Source organism: Phascolarctos cinereus, unplaced genomic scaffold (genome assembly GCF_003287225.1).
Source record: "Phascolarctos cinereus isolate Bilbo 61053 unplaced genomic scaffold, phaCin_HiC Scaffold_3;HRSCAF=262, whole genome shotgun sequence".
Lineage (NCBI taxonomy): Eukaryota > Metazoa > Chordata > Mammalia > Diprotodontia > Phascolarctidae > Phascolarctos > Phascolarctos cinereus.
This window is the reverse complement of record NW_027555736.1, coordinates 143,027,112-143,047,353: the sequence shown is the minus strand read 5'-3', so window position 1 is coordinate 143,047,353 and position 20,242 is coordinate 143,027,112. Positions and strand designations below refer to the sequence as shown.

General features: G+C 36.8%; 1 protein-coding gene across 1 annotated transcript in view; it reads left to right on the top strand.

Annotated features, from left to right (window-relative positions):
• HERC1 (HECT and RLD domain containing E3 ubiquitin protein ligase family member 1) overlaps nucleotides 1-20,242 on the top strand; it is a 198,843-nt gene that overhangs the window by 2,818 nt on the left and 175,783 nt on the right. The window lies entirely within an intron of this gene.

Below are 20,242 nucleotides of genomic sequence, written 5' to 3'. Positions count from 1 at the left end.
GTCCTAATACATATGGATTATGTGTTTAGTGAAATGATCAGTAAATATGAATGAAGTTTGCCATCTAGTTGTGGTTGTTCATTAAGTACCATTAAGTTCAGCAAGACTTGTAACAGTGATTGAAGATTCTTGTTCTTTAAAATACTTGTTGTGAAGGTTAATCTAGGAAAACTTAAAATTGTTGCTAAAACCATTTTCCCTGTGGTTTGCATAGTGCCTGTTGGTGTGTTTGTGCTTAGAACAATATGAATTATAACTCTGTGTATTCAGAACCCATCAAATTTCCATGAAAGACGGAAGACAATACTCTTGAAGATGGAACTTTTAAGACCTCAAAGTTTGGGATTCAGAAAATCATTCCATCACATTTTAGTGGCAAAATGAAACAACTCCGACATGAGAAATTATTCCGTTTGATAATGTGGCACAGCAGAAATAATATTGTACAGTGTTTGAGGAGGCTCTAGCTTTACTCTTTGTTAGCTGTGTGACTTTGCCTCATTGACAAAATGAGGGTGATAATTCTTAACTGCTTGAAGACACTGGGCTGAATCCAGTGTTGAATCCAGTGATGTTTTGAATTGTCAATTCTATGATAACTATCTAATCAATATAACTTAGAACCATATAATGGCCTGGAAAGGGACTGGTACATCAGGCAGTGGCTCCCAAACTTTTGGTTTGTAAGGAGGAATCTGTATATATGAATCAAATAAGTAAGCAAATATGCTTTCAATAGGCTGAATAAATGTCTTGAACAAATTCATATCATTTTTTCGTATGCTGCTGCATTTATGATCAATAAAATTCAAATTCACCTAAAAGCATTATTGAATTCATAGATTATGTACTTTTTCAGTCACCAGAAACTAGTATTTTAACTCCTATTCAGGGGGTCTGAGGACTTTTTTAACCTTAAAAAGAAGTCCTCATCATTGAAAAAGGTTGGCAAACACTGAATTGGTTCTCTGCAACCCAGGTTTCCTTGGAAAAGGGTACTTTAGAAAGATGAATCTGGCAGTGTTGTTCAGGGACAGAGTCTGCTTAAAGGCAGGTGCTAGATATGTTATCTGATAAGTGAATGGGCCCTGGGATCTTGGGGCACAATGCTGAGCAAATAGAGAAAGTTTTCCCTCTCTCTGCAGAAGTCCCTTTAGGCTGGGTCAGCATGTATAGTAGAAAGGGCACTGGCTTTGCAGTAAGAGGACCTGGTCAAAGCCTGCTTCTGACACTACCTCTGTGATGATAGCTACTCATTTAATCCACCTTGGCCTCACTTCCTCACCTGTAAAATTGGGAGGGAGGTTGGACTAAATGGCCTCTGACAATCTTTCCAACTCTAAATCTAAGATCCTGTGATCCTGTGACTTAATAAAGACGTGCTAAATAGAATTAAATTTTGAGCTAGTCTAAGGAAAGAACAAGTACTTTAATCCAATTTAACTACTCTTCTCTTGGGACTCTCGTGTGGTCATAGAAATTGTTTTGTTCCACTGATCCCTTTTCATTTGATAGACTTGAATTTGGTGGATGTGGCCTGATTGGGTACTGCGTCAGCAGTTCTAGGAGTTTGCATTGGTGGGGGATAGTCAGGAGAGGCTGAGTTGGAAGCTGTCTACTAGTTCTTGTTTGAGTGCAACGACTGTATGATTTTTGTTTTTGTATCCCTGTTGTATCTAGGCAGTGCCTGGTACATTAGTAGGTACTTTTGTCGATTGAATAGGGCTCACTTTTGACTCTCTCTACTTTATTCTGATTTTTGTTTCCATATCAGCATATTGTGCTTTTTGTACATGATCTTAGCGCTCTGATCCTTTTCAGGGGTGTGAGAAAGACCCAGTAGATGGAAAGACCACTTTGGCACATCATGAAGATCAGTGCCCTTGGTATGAAACAAAATTAAAGGGAGATTTATTTAGTTTATGTAAATTAGGCTTTTTTAATGTTTCAAAACAAACTTGTCACAATCCATAGTACAGTTTTTGGATTGACAGCTTGCAGAATAAATGTGATCATTTAGTCCATTTTAAAGATACGGAGATAACAGAGGCACACAGAGCTTATGACATTTTTGTATATAGCATTTTTAATATAGAATCATTGCTCTAATGCTGGAAAGCATTTTAGGTACTTCATTGCATATTGTAGTTAACGCTATGAAAAGCATAGGAAAAATCACTTTGAATTAAAGTTTGTGTGTTACATTGTTACCTTTTGTGCCTAGCATTCTGTAGGCACTTAATAAATACTTATTGATTGGTTGTGTGTAGACTTTTCTATTAAAATAGTTTGGAATTGTATTTGGCATATCCCTTACACTACTCTGGGGCAGCTGAGTGGTGCCAGTGGCTATATAGAGCACTGGGCCTGGAGTTAGGAAAACCTGAGTTCAGATTTGGCTTCAGACGCTTAACTAGCTGCATGACCCTGAACAAGTCACTTAACCTTGTTTGCCTCAGTTTCCTCATGTGTAAAATAAACTGGAGATTGAAATGGCAGACCACTCCATATCTTTGCCAAGAAAATGCCAGCTGGGGTGATGAAGAATCAGATGTGACCGAAATGACTGAACAACAACAAATTATGCCACTGTAGCCGGGTTTTCTTTCTCTATCTGAACTGCAGATAGATTTACCACAGTGTAGTCTGTGACATTCCCTCCAAACCCCACCTTGTTTTATATTAGATGTACTGTAGAAGAATATGTATTAGGGTGTTTTCACTTCTCAAATATTGTTTGGATCTGTCCTTTATCCTATCACTTCTTACTTTGTATTATATTAACCTCTTCTATTCACTCAAAATCTTTTGATAAAACATAGGCCCTTTGGGAGCGGGGACTGTGTGTCATTTTTATCTTTGTAACGTGAGTACCTGGGACGTATCTTTACATGTAGGAGCTTCATCAGTGTTTTCTGAAATGAAGAAGAGTACGATTTTTCTCCATCAGACAGTGTTTTTGGGTGCTTTGGTGCTTAGGACCCTGTAGTTTTACATGTTCATTTTATTTTATTGCCTTATAATGGTGAGGTAGTTAGGGTTAAGTGACTTTACCAGGGTCACACAGCCAGTAAGTTTCAAATGTCTTGAAGTTGAATTTGAACTTGGGTCCTTCTGACTCCAAGGCTGGAGCTCTCTATCTGTTGTGCCATCTAGCTGCCCCAACATAGTTCATTTTAAATAAAAAATCTTGCCAATAACTTAAACATTCAGGTGTCTACTATGTGCCTGGCATTATATTAGATGCTAGGGCTACAAAGACAATAATGAAACAGTCCTGCCCTCAAGGACCTAATGTTTTACCGTGGAAAATACAAGAGGTATACGGATAGAAAATATGACTTTTTTTGGCCTTGACCTAAGGTTTTATTGGTGTGGGGAGCTTATGCTAAGGAAATTCATTTTATCAGTGTAGATTGGAAACTCTTCTGCTACTTAGACTGCAACTTCAGAGAATTGCTAGGGGGATTGAGAGGTTAAGTGAATTGCTCATGGGTATTATATAGCCAGGTTGAGTGAGACAGCACGAATTTAAATCTTTCGGGTTACAAGACTGGTTCCTGACTCACTAGATCACACTGCCTTTCAATTATAAATTATATACAATGTAAATTCACAGGGAGAGAGAAATAATAACTGGGAGCTAAGGAAAAGTCCCATATTAGAAGTGGTGCTTGAACTGAAGCTTGATGGATTCTAGGGATTTTGAGAATTAAAAATAAGGAGAAAGAGCATATCAGCAATGGAGGCTAGCATTCATGAAGATCGGGGTACTGGAGATAGCAGATTGAGTTAAGAGAACAGCTAGGCCAGTTGGTTAGAGTATAGTGTGTGGGTGAAGAGGAGCAAGATGAAATAAGTGTGGAGGTGGGAGTCAGACTGGAGGGTTTTTTCCCCCTCTTTTCTTTATTGAACAATTTTTATTGATTTTTTTTGACATCTACATTCCTGATATATGCCTTATAACAATATGAAAATGACAAAAAAGCCCTCATTCAAAAAAACTGCAAATCCGCGATCTTGCAACACTGCAGATCTGACAGTATATGCTATTTTCAATATCCATAGCCCCTCAACCCTAGAAGGAAGGCGAGGAACGGGGTATATTCTCATATCTCTTCTTTGGGGCTAGACTTGGTCACTATTATTTTACAGCATTCAGTTTAGATTTTTTTGGTTGTTGTTTCCTTTCACATTGTTGTACATATTGTTTTCTTGGTTCTGTTTACTTTCTATCAGTTTTGTATAAGTCTTCCTATATACTCTTCCTCTTTATTTTTTATGTATTTTTGGGGGGGGTAGTGAGGCAGTCGGGGTTAAGTGACTTGCCTAAGGTCACACAGCTAGTAAGTGTCAAGTGTCTGAAGCTGATTTGAACTCAGGTCTTCCTTATTTCAGGTCCCTGGTACTCTATCCACTGCACCACCTAGCTGCCCCTCTTTATGTATTTTTAATTTAATTTTCTTTTTATTATGAACTTAACTTCACAAATGAATATTTCACTATACAGAAAAGAGTATTACATGTAGTTAGTTTGCTTTTTTAAAAGTATATATTAAATTTGACAGGATGATAATGGAATTGTCCTGCTTATCTATATCCTTTTGAATTTCCTTAGGTTTTTTTCCTTCATTTTTAGGATTTAAAAATGTCTCTTGATTTTTTTTTTTAAATGGAGTAGCTAGGTGGCAAAGTGGATAGAGTGCTGGGCCTGGAGTCATGAATATTGAGTTCAAATCCAGCCTCAGTGTGACCTTGGGTAAATCACTTAACCTCTATTTACCTCCGTTTTCTCATCTGTAAAATGAAAATAATAATAGCACCTGCCTTAAAGGATTGTTACGAGGATCAGATGAGATAATAATTGTAAAGTTTTTAGCATATAGTGCCTGGGCTATAGCAGATGCTATATAAATGCTTATTGCTGTTCAGTCATATCCTACTCTTTGTGACCCCATTTGGGGTTTACTTGGCAGAGATATTGGAGTGGTTTGCCATTTCCTTCTCCAACTCATTTCATAAATGAAGAAACTGAGGCAGCAAACAGGATTAAGGGGTTAAAGTGACTTGCCCAGAGTCACACAAGCTAGTTAAGTGTCTGAGGTCAGATTTGAACTCTGGAAGATGAGTCTTCCTCATAGGCCTCACACTCTGCCTACTGTGCCGCCTAGCTGCCCATGTAAATGCTAGCTATTATTAATTCTTGCCTCATTATCACAACTACTGTCTCCCAGCCCTCCCTTAACAACTACCTCCCTCTGGAAGTCCTCTCTTGTAACAAATGTGTATAGTCAAACCAAATAGATTGATCATGTCTGAAAATGATATATCTTATTCATTCAACACCCTAGTTCATTGTACTTCTCTGGTTCTCTGTTGGGAGGCCTCTGTAGTTGGCCTGTCCAGTTGTGTGGGAATAAGGGTCTGTATTAAAGTGATAGTTGTAAGAACAGAGAGGGAATTCAGTACACATAAATTGTACAGGTCTTTGGGGGAAAAATAATGATATGGGCAGATTTTTGAAATGCAAGTAATTGAGAAGCTTCCTGAATAGCATTTTATAAGAACACAGGCCTTGCAAAGTCTGTGAGCTGAGACTGAATCCTACCCCAGTGATCCTGAGCAAATCTTGAACTTTTTTGATCCTGTTTCCTTGTTTATAAAATTTTTCTTGGTGCGGAGAGCAGCCTATAAGAAGATTGGAAAGGTAGAAGGAGGCTAGATTATGAAGAGGTTTGAACTCCAAACAGGATTTTGTATTTGATCCTGGAGGTGAATAGTTCTGAAGTTTATTGAGTAGGGTTGTGATGTGGTTTGATCTGCACTTTAGGAAAGTCATTGTAGTTAGTGGCTGAATGGAAGATGGATTGAAGTAGGGAGAGACATGAGACAAAACAGTCTCACTAACAAGCTTTTTCACTAGTCCAAGTGTGAAGTGATGAGGGCCTATATTAGAGTAGTGGCAGTGTCAAAAGTGAGAAGTAGCGACTTATTGGAGAGATTTTGTAAAGGTGAAATCGACATCTGTTAGCAACAGATTGGATATGAGGGGTGAAAAATAGTAGGGAGATCAAGTAAGATATTTAGGTTGCAAGCTTGAGGGACTGAGAGGATGGTGTTGTCCTCCACAGTAATAGACAAAGTAGGAGATGAGGAGAGTTTAGAGGGATAGAAAATGAGTTTGTTTTTGGACATATTTATTTCAAAATGTCTACAGGACATCCAGTTTGAGATGTCTGAAAGGTAATTGGAGATGTAAGATTAGAGGTCGTCAGACGAGAATAATCCAAATTAAAAAAAAATTTGAGTTGGAATGGATTTTTGCACTTGTCATTTCTCTAATAGTCACTTGTAGATTCAGCAAGGTTAAAATTTGACAGTGCTTACAGTAGTTTTCTTAATTACCTGCATTGTTGGTAGTATATCTGCCTCTATTGATAGTATTTAATTTTCTTAATTTGACTTTACAGTTTCTTTTTCTTTTCTTTTTTTTTTTTTAAATCTTCATCTCTGTAGAATGTCATTTTGAAATTGAAAACTTATTTATGGTCCTGGCAGGTGTGATAACAGATTAGATCTGTTTATGCTGGTGCTTTGTTTCAGTTCTAGAATACAGCTGTTTATTTCCAGCAAAGGAGGAATGTCAGGGTGGAGGATTCAGGATGAGGAAATTTGATACTTTATGTCCTTCTGAAAGTTTTTCATAGTATAGTTTCATTATTTTATTCAAAGTGAATTCTCAGAAAGTAACAAATGTCTATATATTCCAGTATAAATTGAAAAACACAGTCCAAAGCCAAATATAAGCAAACTTTTATATTATTTGTTACCTCTACTCCTCTTCTCACACCTCTACTTACTTCTGTTCATTTGGGTAAGCAAAAATCGATTGGATTCAGTGTGATGGGAAAATTAATAATGGGAAAAACTTTACTTTTTATTATTATGAACTTGACAGGAACCCCATAATATAAACATTTCTCTTTACAAAGAAAGAACAGTAAAAAGACTTTGTATGAACCATGGAATTGATAACTTTTCAAAAGAATGAAGGTATTGCATGGTATCATAAGGGAAAAGAGTGCTTTATCAGGGAATCAGGAAACCAGTATTCTAGCCTCAGTTCTGTAGCTTAGTTATATTATCTTAGGCTACTTATTTCACTTTTTTGGGCTTCAGTTTACACATTTTAAATGGTTAGATAATCTTCAAGATTCCTTCTAGCTCTAATATTTATAATTTTGTTTGAAGGGTTGGAAAGCTATTCAGGGTCTTCACTGTTCAATTTTATTTAGTTCCTCCCTGATCCTATACTTCAGGCTGTGTACACTGTATATAACTCTAGAAAATTTAAATGGACACCCATCACCCACCCCTCAACAAAACAAAATAAAAACATGCATGCTTGCTGTCTTGGCTTATTATATCTTGTTTATGCTTGTTTTGGTTTAGAGGACAGATAATTGTTTTGGTTTAGAGGAACAACCATTAAATCTCTTCTCCCCCATTCAGAGTAAGAAGTTTATTTAGAGATGATGCAATGCTATTTAAGGACAGGTGATGATGTCACAAAGAAACAACAAAAACAGGTTTTACAGGTGTGTGTATGTGTGTGTATGTATATCTATCTATCTCTCTATCTATTTATCTATCTATATCAAGGATAATGTTCAGAGGAAAACAATGTAATCCTTGAAGAGGTTCTAGTTTGTGGCTTTTTATAGTGAAGGATAATTACTAGCTTAACTGAAGCCTTATACTTTTAGATACTCAAATGGATCTTTTCTCATCATTGTGATTCTTTCTTCCAAGGATGTGGATCACAACCCCATCTGTAGCTGCCTATCCTGCCTATCCAATTGTTCGTGTTCTCCTATCAAGTTGCTGCATTTTACCTAATGTGTTAGGTGCCTTCCTCTGTTTTTTTACATAGACAGTATATCATTGTAACATGTGACTTGTCTGTTGTTTTTCTCTTAATATTGACTACATGGATCCTCCCCTCCCCCCAGTCTATCTCCATTTCCTTGATGTCATTTTTATACTGTTTTCATTTTGTAATTCCTTGTTTGTAATGTGTTACACCCTGCCAAGCCCAAAGTGCCTCTCCATTTTCTTTGGGTGATCCACAATCCTGAAGAAAATATTTAAAAGATGGCCCTTTGCTTCTGGGAGAAGCTCTGGGTCATTAAAATACCTTTGTATTCTTCCACAGGCAGTTCAGCTGATTTTCTTCCACTTCCTCTTCAAGTCTGATTACAACATTCTTCCTCTCAAAGCATGTCAATAATTGATGTTGGAATCCGTGTGTGACCTGAGGCAAGTCACTTCTGCTTCATTTTCCTCATATGTAAAAGAAGAATAATTAATAACACCAACCTCCTAGATTTATTGTGATGATGAAGTGAGATATTTGTAAAATGTTTTGCAAACTGTAAGGTGCTTGTAAATGCTTGACTATTAACATTATTCACCTACAAATTATATAAAATTGTATAAAACTCTTTGCAGAAATTACAGACCTAAATAATTTGGAGAAACAATGTTCATGTTTAGGTCAAGCCATTGTAATAAAAATGACAGTATTACCTAATGAATTTACTTATTCATTGCAGTATTCTCACAAGAATATTTTATAGAGCTAGGGAAAAAAATAACAATTTATATGGAGGAACAAAAGTGGTCAAGAATCTCAAAAATCATAATTTAAAAAATTGGGAACACAGCAAACCTGAGAGGTCAATACTGTTATTCTCCCCCTTTTAATTATGAGGAAAATGAGACAGAGGTTAAGTGACTTGTCTAGCAGTACCACACAGAGATCAAAGAAAGAGGAGAAGAACCAATATGTACAAAATATTTATGACAGCTTTTTTTGTAGTAGCAACAAAATTGGAAACCAAGGAGATGTTCTATCGGGAAATGGTTCGTCATTGTATTATATGAATGTAATGAACTGTTGTCATGCCATAGAAGATTATGGAATGGCCGTTTCAGAGGAGACTGGGAGGACCTCTATGAAACTTGGTTCAGAGTTAGCAGAAAAATTTATGCGATAGTAACCTAATAGAAAAAAACACTTTGAAAGACTTTGGAACTTTGAGCAACACAGTGGTAAGCCGTGAGTCCAAAAGAATGAAGCTGAAACATGTCACTTATTATCAGAGATGATGAATTTAAAATGCACTATGAGATAACATTTTTGGACTTGGCCAGTATGGAAATTTGTTTTGCTTTACTAAGCATCTACCTATTGAGGGCTTTATATTTTAAGAGTTTGCTCAATTAGGAGGGGAGTGGTAGGAGGGACAAATTATCCAAAAAAAAAATCTATATCTTTCTATCTATCTATCTATCTATCTATCTATCTATCTATCTATCTATCTATCTACATATATATAAGGTACAGTTCTCAGAAAGGGAAAGGGGAAGCATACAGGGTGAATTTTGAGTGGTGTAAAAACAGAACATGTCCATGAAAACTTTATTTAAAAAAATCCAAATGTGGTGGTTTCATTGTCCTTGATGGTGAAAGACTTTACTTAAAAACATCTTTGCAGATTTGATCCATCTTATGTCTGCTTGTTCTCTTACCATTTTCATCTTTAAATGACCTTGGAATGACTTTTTAATTTGGTGTCCCATCAAGTTTTTTTTTTTTGATTTGGCGAGGCAGTTAGGGTTAAGTGACTTGTCCAGGGTCACACAGCTAGTAAGTGTCAGGTGTTTGGTCTGAGACTGGATTTGAACTCAGTTCCTTTTGATTCCAGGGCTGGTGCCCTGACTGCTGCGCCACTTAGTTGCCCCTGTGTTTTTTGTTTGTTTTAATTTTTTTCCTGTTAAGTTTTCTGGAACTTGTTTTTCTCTCTACTGCTTTTTGCTGTTTTAAGATGATACTGCTCCTAATTTTCCAACATCCTCCATAAATTTTTTCAAACAAGTTTATTTTGCAAACCAGTGTAGTTGTTGATTCCCATACCTGCCTTATTAGCAGGTAAGTAAAGACGGAGGCAGTTTTGAAGTTTTTAGTCTCTTAGTTATGGCAGTTGATTTACATCAGTTAAACTTGCCTAGGGAATTTTAATTCATTTCATTGCTTTTTTCTCATTCAGTTTAATTTATAAAGCACCTTTTATGTGCTAGACACTGTGCTAGGTGGTAGGGATACAATAACAATGAATGAAATAATCTCTACTTATAAGAAGCTTACTTTCTAATGAAGGAACCAGGTAAGAATAGGTAGAATGAATACAAATATATTTTTTGGTTTCAATAACTTGTTTAGATAGGTCAGCTTGGAGTTGTTTTAATATTGCATGCCATGTCTTCTCATTTTTATTCTTTTTTTCTAACTTAGTATTAATTTTGATCCTCAACAAGTTGGTGGCTTGATTCTGCCCAGACAAATGATTCAGCAGAGAGATTGGCTAGAAGGCTGTTGCGGAAGTCCAGGCCAAAGGTGATGAGAGACTGGATTAAGGTTATAGTTGGGGGAGGGGAAGGGAACAAGCATTTATTAAGTGCCAACTATGTATTAGGCACTGTGCTAAGTACTTTACAAATATTATCACCATTCATATTAGTGAAGAGGAAAAAATGAATATGAAAGATGATATGAAGGTAGATATGACAGGATTTGGCAATGATCTAGAATATGGAGAAATGCAGGAAGACCAACCAGAAAGCCATTTCAGTTAACATCTGTTTTCTGTATTGTTTGAGCTTACATGAGGCTTGTTTCAGCCTTCTTTGACTATATGAGTGAATGAATGCCTGTGCTTTAATTTTGCAATACTATATAAATTTGTCTTGTATTTCAAGTAAAAAGCAAGTACGGTATGCATTTTCATCCAACTATTATTATACATTGCAAAAACAAAACATTGAAATTAACTATGTTTTTAGCAGACAGGAAATGACTCATTTTTTGATGTGGGAAACATGCCTGAATCATTTTTCTTTTCTTTTTCTTTTTAAAATTCCTTTTTTAAAAATTCAGAACTTAAAGAACATTTTGATACAGCAGAACACAAAAAAAAGAGTTCTATATGAAACCATGAACCTCTATTTTATATTACTTATTTTTAAAAGTATTTTAAATTCTACAGATTTCTCTCAAAAGTGCCTTTGTCTGTGCTTCCTTCTGAATTTCCTTTCTGTTCTCATCTGTTCATTTTCAAAAATGTTACAATGGCTGCCTTTTTTTTTTTTGGTATCAATGGCTGTTCCCCTTTATTCCTCCCCCTCCCCAATTAAAAACAGAGAAAGAGAATGAGAGAAAATAATGCCATTTGTCATAAATATCTGTAGCTTCCTCCACATACTCGGTGATCCAGTATCACTGGTTTCCTCACTGTTACTTGAATATGATACTCCATCCCCAGATTCTCTGAATTTTCAATAGTTGTTTACCATGTCTGGAATTCTTTCCCTCCTCAGCTTTACCTCCTTTAGGTTCTAGCCAAATCCTACCTTCTGCAGGAAGCCTTTACCCAATTCCCTTTATTGATAGTCCTCCTTTCTAAGACTGTTTTTTTATTTTATACTGTGTGTTTCTTGTCTGTACATAGCTTTCTCCTCCATTAGACTGTGAGCTCCTTGAGGGCAGGTACTGTTATTTGCCTTTCTTTGTATCTCCTTCACATAGCACAGAGTAGGTGCTTAAGTGCTTGTTGACTCAACTTGACTCAAGCAAAATGAAATGAAACAGTGGCTATGTTAAAACATATACATACACACCATATATGTATGCATCTATGTGTATATGTTTCTTTCTGTCCATCACCTCTCTCTCAGGAAGTTGTTAGCATGGTTTTATCACATGTCCTCTGGAACATGGTTGGTTATTCCATTGACCAGAGTTTTTGAATTTTTGAAAGTTATTTTTCCTTATAATGTTGCTATCTTTGTATGAAGTGTCACTTCAGTGCATCAGTTCATACTACCTAACATCCTCCGAAATTGTCAGTTTCTTCATTTATAATGGCACAGTAATATTGTTATTACATTCATATGCCATGGTATGTTAAGCCATTCCCAATTATCTAAGAGGCAGTTTAAGGTAATCCCTTATATTCTAGTTCTTTGCTTTTCTTTTTTCCCTCCTTGTGATCCCCTTTCAGTATCAGGAAGTTTGTTTTGCTTGTGATTCTTCCTCTCTTGCTGTTATCCTTCTTCCTCTTATTCCTCCTCTCCCCCTACCTGCTTTTTCCCTGTTGAGTTTTATGTATTTCTGTACCAGATCTTGTGTGTTCAGCCTTTCATTGTTAATTTCAGATAAGAATGAAGGGGAGTGCCACTCTCCTCATCCTTTCCTCTTTGTTGAAAAGTTAGTGGCTGTTCAGGGAATAGAATCTAAGAGTGGAGATTACTTTTTTGGGGGGTAGTGAAAGGGGAGAGACCTAGAATCTGTCTAGCTTGAGCGTGTGGCAGGGTCTAACTAAGGTTTTTGTTGTTGTTGTTGTTGTTTTAGCATAGAAAGACCAGGACTTGTTTATATTTAGTCATGAAGTGTTAATCCATCAAACTACAGGCATTGATTAATTGCTCGTTATGTGCCAGATATTGTACTAGGAGCCGCAGCAAAAAGTTAAATAATTCTTGCTGTCATAGTTTAGACATTGTGTACGCACAGGTGTTGGACTTGGAGTCAGGAAAGCCTGAGTTTGAATCCAGCCTCTTACTGTATATATGATCCTGGGCATGTCACTTTATCTCTTTGAAACTCAATTACCTCATCTGTAAAATGGGGATAATAATGGAACTTTCCTCAGGATTGTTGTGAGAATCAGATGATATATGTAAAGTGCCTTGCAGACCTTAAAAGTGATATATAAAATGCTAGCTATTATCATTATATAATATATAATATCAAATTAATCTGTCTATACACACACACACACAAAATCAATATAAGGTAACCTTTGAGGGAAAGCACTGGCAGGTGGATGGATCAGAAAGACCTCATGTAAGAAGTAGTGCTTGAGATGAACTTTGAAGGAAACAAGGTATTCTAAGTGGTTAGAGGAGAGGAGGGGACTGAGTTCTAGGCATTAGGGACAGCCTATGCAAAGCCAAGGGGATGGGAGATGTAGTGTGTGAGAAATGGCTAAAAAGTTATTTGGTCATATAGAGTATGTGAAGCTAGGCTGTGAAGGTCTTCAAATGTCAAGCAAAGAAATTTCTATTTGACCTGACAGATGTAATAGGAAGCCATTGAAATTTAATGATGAAGGGATTGATACGGACAGACCTGTGCTTTAAGAATATCATTTTGGCAGCTTTGTGCAGGATGGATAAGGAAAGGGGAGAGGCCTACAGGGAGATCAGGTGATGAGAGTTTAAACTAGGGTAGTTGACTTTTGGAGAGAACTGGAGAGAGGCCTTGGTTGGTAGAGATATTGTGCAGATAGAGTTTACTAAATTTGGCAAATGATAGGATATGTATATTGAGGGAGAATAAGGTCAGGGATGACTTAGATGTGGTAAATTGGGTGGCTGGAAGAATGGTGTCTCCTTTGACAAGAAATTGTGTAGATTTGAAAAGGAGTAGGTTAAAGGGGAGAGATAATTAATTCTGTTTTAGACCCATTGAGTTTGAGATACTTCAAAAAGATCCAGTTTGAAGTGTTTTAATAGGTGGGACTAGAACTCAGGAGAAAGACTAGGGCTAGATATAGGAATCATCTGCTTAGAGGTGACGAATGAAACTAGAGGAGTCGACCGGGTCACAAAGTGAGAGAGAAGAGAGGACAGGGTCCAGGATAGAGCGTTGGGGTACACTCATACTTACGAGTATGTCTTGGGTGATCCAGCAAAGGAGCCTGAAAAAGAGTGGTTAGGAGGATAAGCAGGGGAGAGCAGTACCTTGAAAACTCAAGAGAGGAGAGAGTAATATTCAAGAAGAAGAGGTGGTCATTAGTGTCAAATGCTGTAGAGAGGTCAAGAGTCATGAAGATTGAGAAAAGATCCATTAGATTTGGCAATTAAAAGATCATTGGTAACTTTGGAGAGAGCAGTTTCATTTGCATGATGAAGTTGGAAGCTAGATTAGGAAAGATGGAGAATTAAGTGAGAAGACAGGAAGTGAAAGCAATGAATGTAGGTAGTGCCTACTATTTTCTCTTCTCTTCCTCTCACGAGTTTGGATGAGAAAGGAGAGTCATTGGATGATAGCTTAACAAGCTATTTTACAAAATCACTTAATAGGCAGAACTCTGGAAGCGGTGGGATCTACCTTACACCCCACAGTAATTGTTCCAAAACTCTCCCCCAAGCCAAATTCCCTCTCCCTTACATCTGCGTTCTTGCCTCATACTTTGCTGGGAAAATAAGAGGCTATTTGTTTTGATCTTCCACCCCCTCTCTTCTGTATTTCACAACTCTGTGACATCCCCAATTCTGTTCTCTTTTACTCCAGTCTGATAAAGAGGTACCTCTACTTGCCCAGGCCATCCTTCTAAATGTACTCCTGATCTCATCTCTTCTGCCCCTCCATCTCATCTACCCACTTGGCATAGTGGATAGAATGTTAGCCTTGGAGTCAGGAACACTTGAGTTAGCAGCTTGCTTCATTGCCTCATTGTTATCTGTTTATCTGAGCAAGTCACTTAACCTCTCTAAGCCTCAGTTTTCCCTCTGTAAAACTGGTTGATAAAAACACATCCTACTTCATTCACAGGGTTGTTGTGACAAATAAAGTAATATGTGTATCACACTTTTGGGTGATGATGAATTCTAAGGTAGTCCAGACTTGTGAATGGCTGAGGTAGAGTGGAAATGTAGTTTTTGTGAGATGAGGTCAGAATATTTGAAGGGACATTAGTATGAATATTGAAATCACCAAGGGTGAGGGAAGGACATGAGATGGGAGAGGAAGACTGTGATCCAGATATTGAACATTTTGAGAAAAGAGAGAAAATAATTGGGAGGTTAGTATTTGATAGAAACAAACATCTCTACAGTTTGACGTAGGAAGATATAAACACTTTAAAGAATTTTAGATTTTATAGTGGTGGAGGGACCTTAAAATAGTATTTTATGAATGAGGACCCCGAGTCCCAGAGAGGTGAATTGATTACCCGGGATTGTGCAATAGCTAGTAGAGCTTAGAGAGTTCATATATATTGATAGATTTACCTTCTGTATGTTAGACATATCATAATGTTGATCATACGTTTAAAATTTGTTTGCTAAAATTAATGTAATTGGTGTTGGCTTAGGCTTTTAAAAACTACTCATTTTTTGAATGGAGGTACCATGAGCTTTACCTTAACACATCAAGTTTGATGGAAATTCATTTAATATTCTAGGAGATATGTCCAGTTTTGAAAACTTTTGCCAGCTACACTATCTAGATGGTGAACTGAACCACAGATGTTTTAGTAGATTAGGTTTTGTTAGTCGGTTGGTTCCAAAGTTATTTGTGGAACCAATCAACAAATATGAAATGTTTCCCAATAAAGTAAATTAGAGACATTGCTTTAATAAAATACAGTGGTAAATTCATATATGTCTCTTAATATTTTTTTTCTTTTAGAGGAGAATCCAGGAACTGTCTTTAATTTTGTAGTAACAAAGGAGTTAGAGCTGGAAGGAACCATTAGGGATCATTGATTTAACTTACTTTACAGATGAGGAAACTGGCACAGAGAATATGTTAATTTACCCAGGGTGAAGCACTAAATTACTGACAGCTAATCAGTCAATGTTTATTAAGTGTCTCTTACATGCTAGCCACTCCCTTAATCTCTGGGGATGCAAAGACAAAAATGAAAAGATTCCTGACCTAAAGAAGCTTACATTCTATTAGAGGAAACAACATGGACATGTAAGTATGTGTAAAATATGTGCAAAGTAAGGTAATAGGGTGAAGAAGGGAGGCATAAGCAGCTAGGAGGATTAGGAAACCAAGTCTCTTGTAGACTTGAACTTGGAAGGTATTTTGGAAGGGGTAGGGCAGAGAGAGAGTAGATTCCAGATGTGTGGGACAGCCTATGATAGGTTCCCAAACTTATTTGGCCTGCTGCTCCCTTTAAAAAAAAAAATTACTCAGCACCCCTTTGGAAATTTACTTTCCTTAACTCTTTAACGGTTTTTAAAAATTTGTATCATTTCAAAAAAAAATAAGATATTTTTAAAAAAATGATGCATCTTTCATAATTTATTGTAAATTTGTAGGGTTTTTTCCTGCATTGAAATTTTGATGATGCAGTATCATGTCATGTAACTGTATAGTATTGTATTGTAGACAAGTCATTATACATATTCCTGCCGATGCATTCTGGGTGCATTCTGGACTTTCCAACACTTGCTTGTTAAGACCTGTTGGCAGACTTGACCAGTGATTGGTTATAACTTGCATTTTTTGTGTTTATTTGGAAAATAATGTAATCACTATGACTTTAACTCTGTTATACAACAGATGAAATGTGTACAAATGGTTTTTCAAGATTTTCTTCTCTTTTCTTCTATCCTTATGCTTCTCCTGCCCCCTTATTTTTATTCAATTCCCCCCAATGGCACCTGAGGCTACTATGCCTCCTCATTGTTCCAGCACCTCCCAGGGGGTGGTATCCCCTACTTTGGGAAGTATGGCCTTACAAAGGCATGAAGAGAGAAGATGGAATGTAATGGATTGTAGAGGTCATGCCAAGGTAGTGATGTGTGATAAAACTGGAAATGTAGGTAGGAGTTTGTTTGTGAACTGTCCTCTAGTTCCTAGTCTAGTCTAATTACCACATTATGCAGATTACTTTTAGGTAAAAAAGTGAGTTTGCAGATTGGATTGAGATATTATGCAGATACTTACTGCACCTGGAAAAATGATTTTGGCTAGGTTCAGCAAGGCTGAAAGCATGTTGGAAAGTAGCTCTTTAACAAGTGATTTTTGTTACGGGAAAGCAGGAGTCACTGCATGCTGAAGAATTCTTGTCACCCATATGGTGACATTAAAATTAGTTCTTCTGAAGTGTTTGGGAGGGCCGCCAGAGACCATCTAGTCCAACACTCTTATTTTACAGATGAGAAAACTGAGGCATATGAGGTTAAGTGACTTACTCTTGATGTCATACAGGCAATAAATGGCAGAGCTGGAATTTGAAAAGTGGGTTGTCCTTTAACTCCAAAATCCATTGCCCTTTTCATTGTATCATGATGCTTGTAATTTGTATGCTTTAGTGATAGGGAGCCATTTTATATTTATCTTTATAAATGCAGAGCTTTCAAAGTTCAAATTTCTGTAGGTATAGAAAAATATATATATATACATATGTATTTGGAAATTTCATTTCAAAGCAAGAAATCATTTGGTTATATCAAGCTACAGTAATGTGCTTTTTTTTGAAAAAAAAGTAGCAAACTATCTTTTCCTTTCAATCCATAAATAGGAAGGGGAAGGTCAGGACAATGCTAACTATGTCAGCCATTGTTTTAAATTAATACTGGATTCATGGGTATCAGCTCAGTTTATCTTTGTTAAATAAAACAAAAGAATGACAAAGGCTTTCGATAAGTATTTGTTGGTTGACTGATCTCACATTTAGTTTTCTGACAGTGCTTTTTCCTCCTCAGACTACCTTGTTTTTAGTCATCTGTGTGGGATAATTGTTCCTTGAGGGGAGGGACAATTAAAAGAAATTTCTGTTCTCAGTGCCTAGTACAGTGTCTCACATGTGACTAGCGCTTAATAAATGCTTATTGAACTCATTATCTTTCCCCTAAAATCCTCCCCTTTCCCTGACTTCCATCTTACTATCAAGGGCACCTTCATCCTCCCACTTGTTCTTGCAGTCCTAGATTCCTTACTGTCTCTTAACCTCTCATATCCAGCCTGTTGCCAAATTCTGGCAATTCTGCCTTATCATTATCTCTTTGAATACTGCTTTCTTCTGACACTGCCATCACATGATGGTGCAGGTCTTTACCTCTTCACTGGACTATTAAATAGCCTTCTAGGTATTCTTCTTAACCTCAGTTTTCTGTCCACTCCACTCAGCTGTCAAAGTTATTTTTCAAAGTTTGAAGGTCTGATCCATGTCACCTCCTCCCTCTTCAATAAAATTCAGTGGTTTCCTGTTGCCTCTAGGATTGAATATGAAATCTTCTGTTTGGCTTTTAAATCCTTTCATAATCTGGCCTCCTCTTACTCTTCTAATTTTCTTATGCTTACACAATGCCTGGCCTGTAGGAAATAGTCACTTTAATAAAAGCTTATTAACTAATTGTAAGACCTTATTCCCCTCTGCATTCTCTGAAATCCAGTGACAATGGCCTTCTTACTCTTCCTTTTGCAAAACAACTCATCTCCTGGTGCAGTAAGTTTTCATTGGCTACCTCCATGCTTGGAATTCTCTCCTTCCCCTGCTCTGCCTTCTGGTTTCTCTGGCTTCTTTCAAGGTTCTCCTGATTGTGGCTCTTCATGCCAATGCCTTCCTTCTGAGATTGTCTCCAATTGATCTTGTCATTATCTGTCTCTTGTTTGTAGGTAGTGGTTTGCATGTATTTCTACCTGTTTCTTGAGAGCAGGGATTGTTGTTGTTTTTCTTCTTTTCCTTTGTATACTTAGCATAGTGTCTGGCACATAATTGGTATTTAGTAAGTTGCTTTGCCAAGCCTGTGTTAACTATAGTGAATACCAGTGATGTACTTTTTGTTGAAAAAATGAATTAAAATGAGTCTTCCTAAGTAGTTTTAAATAAAATCCATCCTGGGAACATCCCTAGTGAGTGGAATAGAGACCACTTGCCCAAATAAAAACTCAGAGGTATCTCCAGGTAGAAAACAGAAGGTTTTAGTCTAGCAAGTCTCACTCGAGAGTTAGGCGTCTCTTACCCAGGACAGACTGGTGTAGAGAGGCGAAGCACAAACAGCAGCAAGCAGTATATATAGTCTTAGACAAACCACTCCAAACAGCCCCCCTCCCCAGCTGTTTGTCTCAATCTCTTTATCCTCATTGGCTGAGGCAAGAGACCTCACAGTCTGGATTTAGAACCCAAGAGATAACATTTTACTCAAAACTAGCTTGGGAGCTGGAGGATTGCCTTATGTGGTAAAGTTAAGGCACAAAACAACAGAGGGGTGGTTACAAAACAAGGGAGGGGGGGTTGGCAGCTGGTGCACAACCCCCTTCCCCACAAACGAAAGTGAAACTTAGTCCCAGCTCATGCTGAAACTTTACTACATTTATGAAGCTTCGCTTATGGTCTTACATGAGAAACTTTCACTTGTCCTATACACTAGTTAGGCCAGTAAAGAAACTGTTAAATATGCTGCTTTTTTGTATAAATCACAGTTGATTCACTCTGTCTATATGTGTTAGTATTTAATACTTTGCAAGGTTTGCTTTAAGATTTTTGTTATGTATCACTGGTATCCCATTTTCCTCCCATTACATCTCATTAAGTGAGTAGTAGATAGGTGGTTGTGAATACTGAAATAACTACTTGGCTGCTGAGGACCTAGTATCTTCCTTTCCTGGAACAGAAGCTATGTGCAATATTTCCAGCATTCTTCTTGGTTAATAAAGGTGTTGGAGAATGTATAGTAAAAAAAACCATCTTTTTTGCATACATAATATAGTTTCATTAGTAATATCTAGATGAGTGAAATTTATGTAAATTCATACTTTTTTTACCTTTTAAATTTCTTTTTTGTTGTTTGAACAGGGTGAACTTTTAAAGATCAGTGTTCTGTCTGCTTAACTCAGAATTCAAAGCATTTTCTCTCTCTCAGGATAACTTTGAATGTAGAATCAGTACTATGATTTATGATAAAAATGTTCCCTTTGGAGAGAAATTTTCTTCAAGGAACTTTCTACAGAATCATTTCTACAGAATATACATAAAATGGCTAGTATTTATCAACTATTTGTGTTTGTGCTGTTTCTTTTCTTATTTACCTAATTTTGTTACTTATAGCACTTTAGCACTTCAAAAGGGTGGTTGTTGAATCTGGCAGAGTGATGCTTTTTTAACTCTTTTGTTCCCAGGTCTAATAATATAGGTTTAAAAAACTTGAACAAAACAAACTGCTATTTTCTTGAGATGATTCAAATAGCTAATGAGGATAATGAGTAGTAAACAAACTGTTTGGTGGAGGAAGGATATATCAATGACAAATTTGGACCTTAGCTAGGCTTTTTTGTAGTCAAGGAAGTGAATTTCAGAGCTTAGGGCTGTGAGGAGAGTTACATTGTCCTTTCTTTTCCTTTTTCTTTTTAACTTTTTTTAATTATGAATTTAAT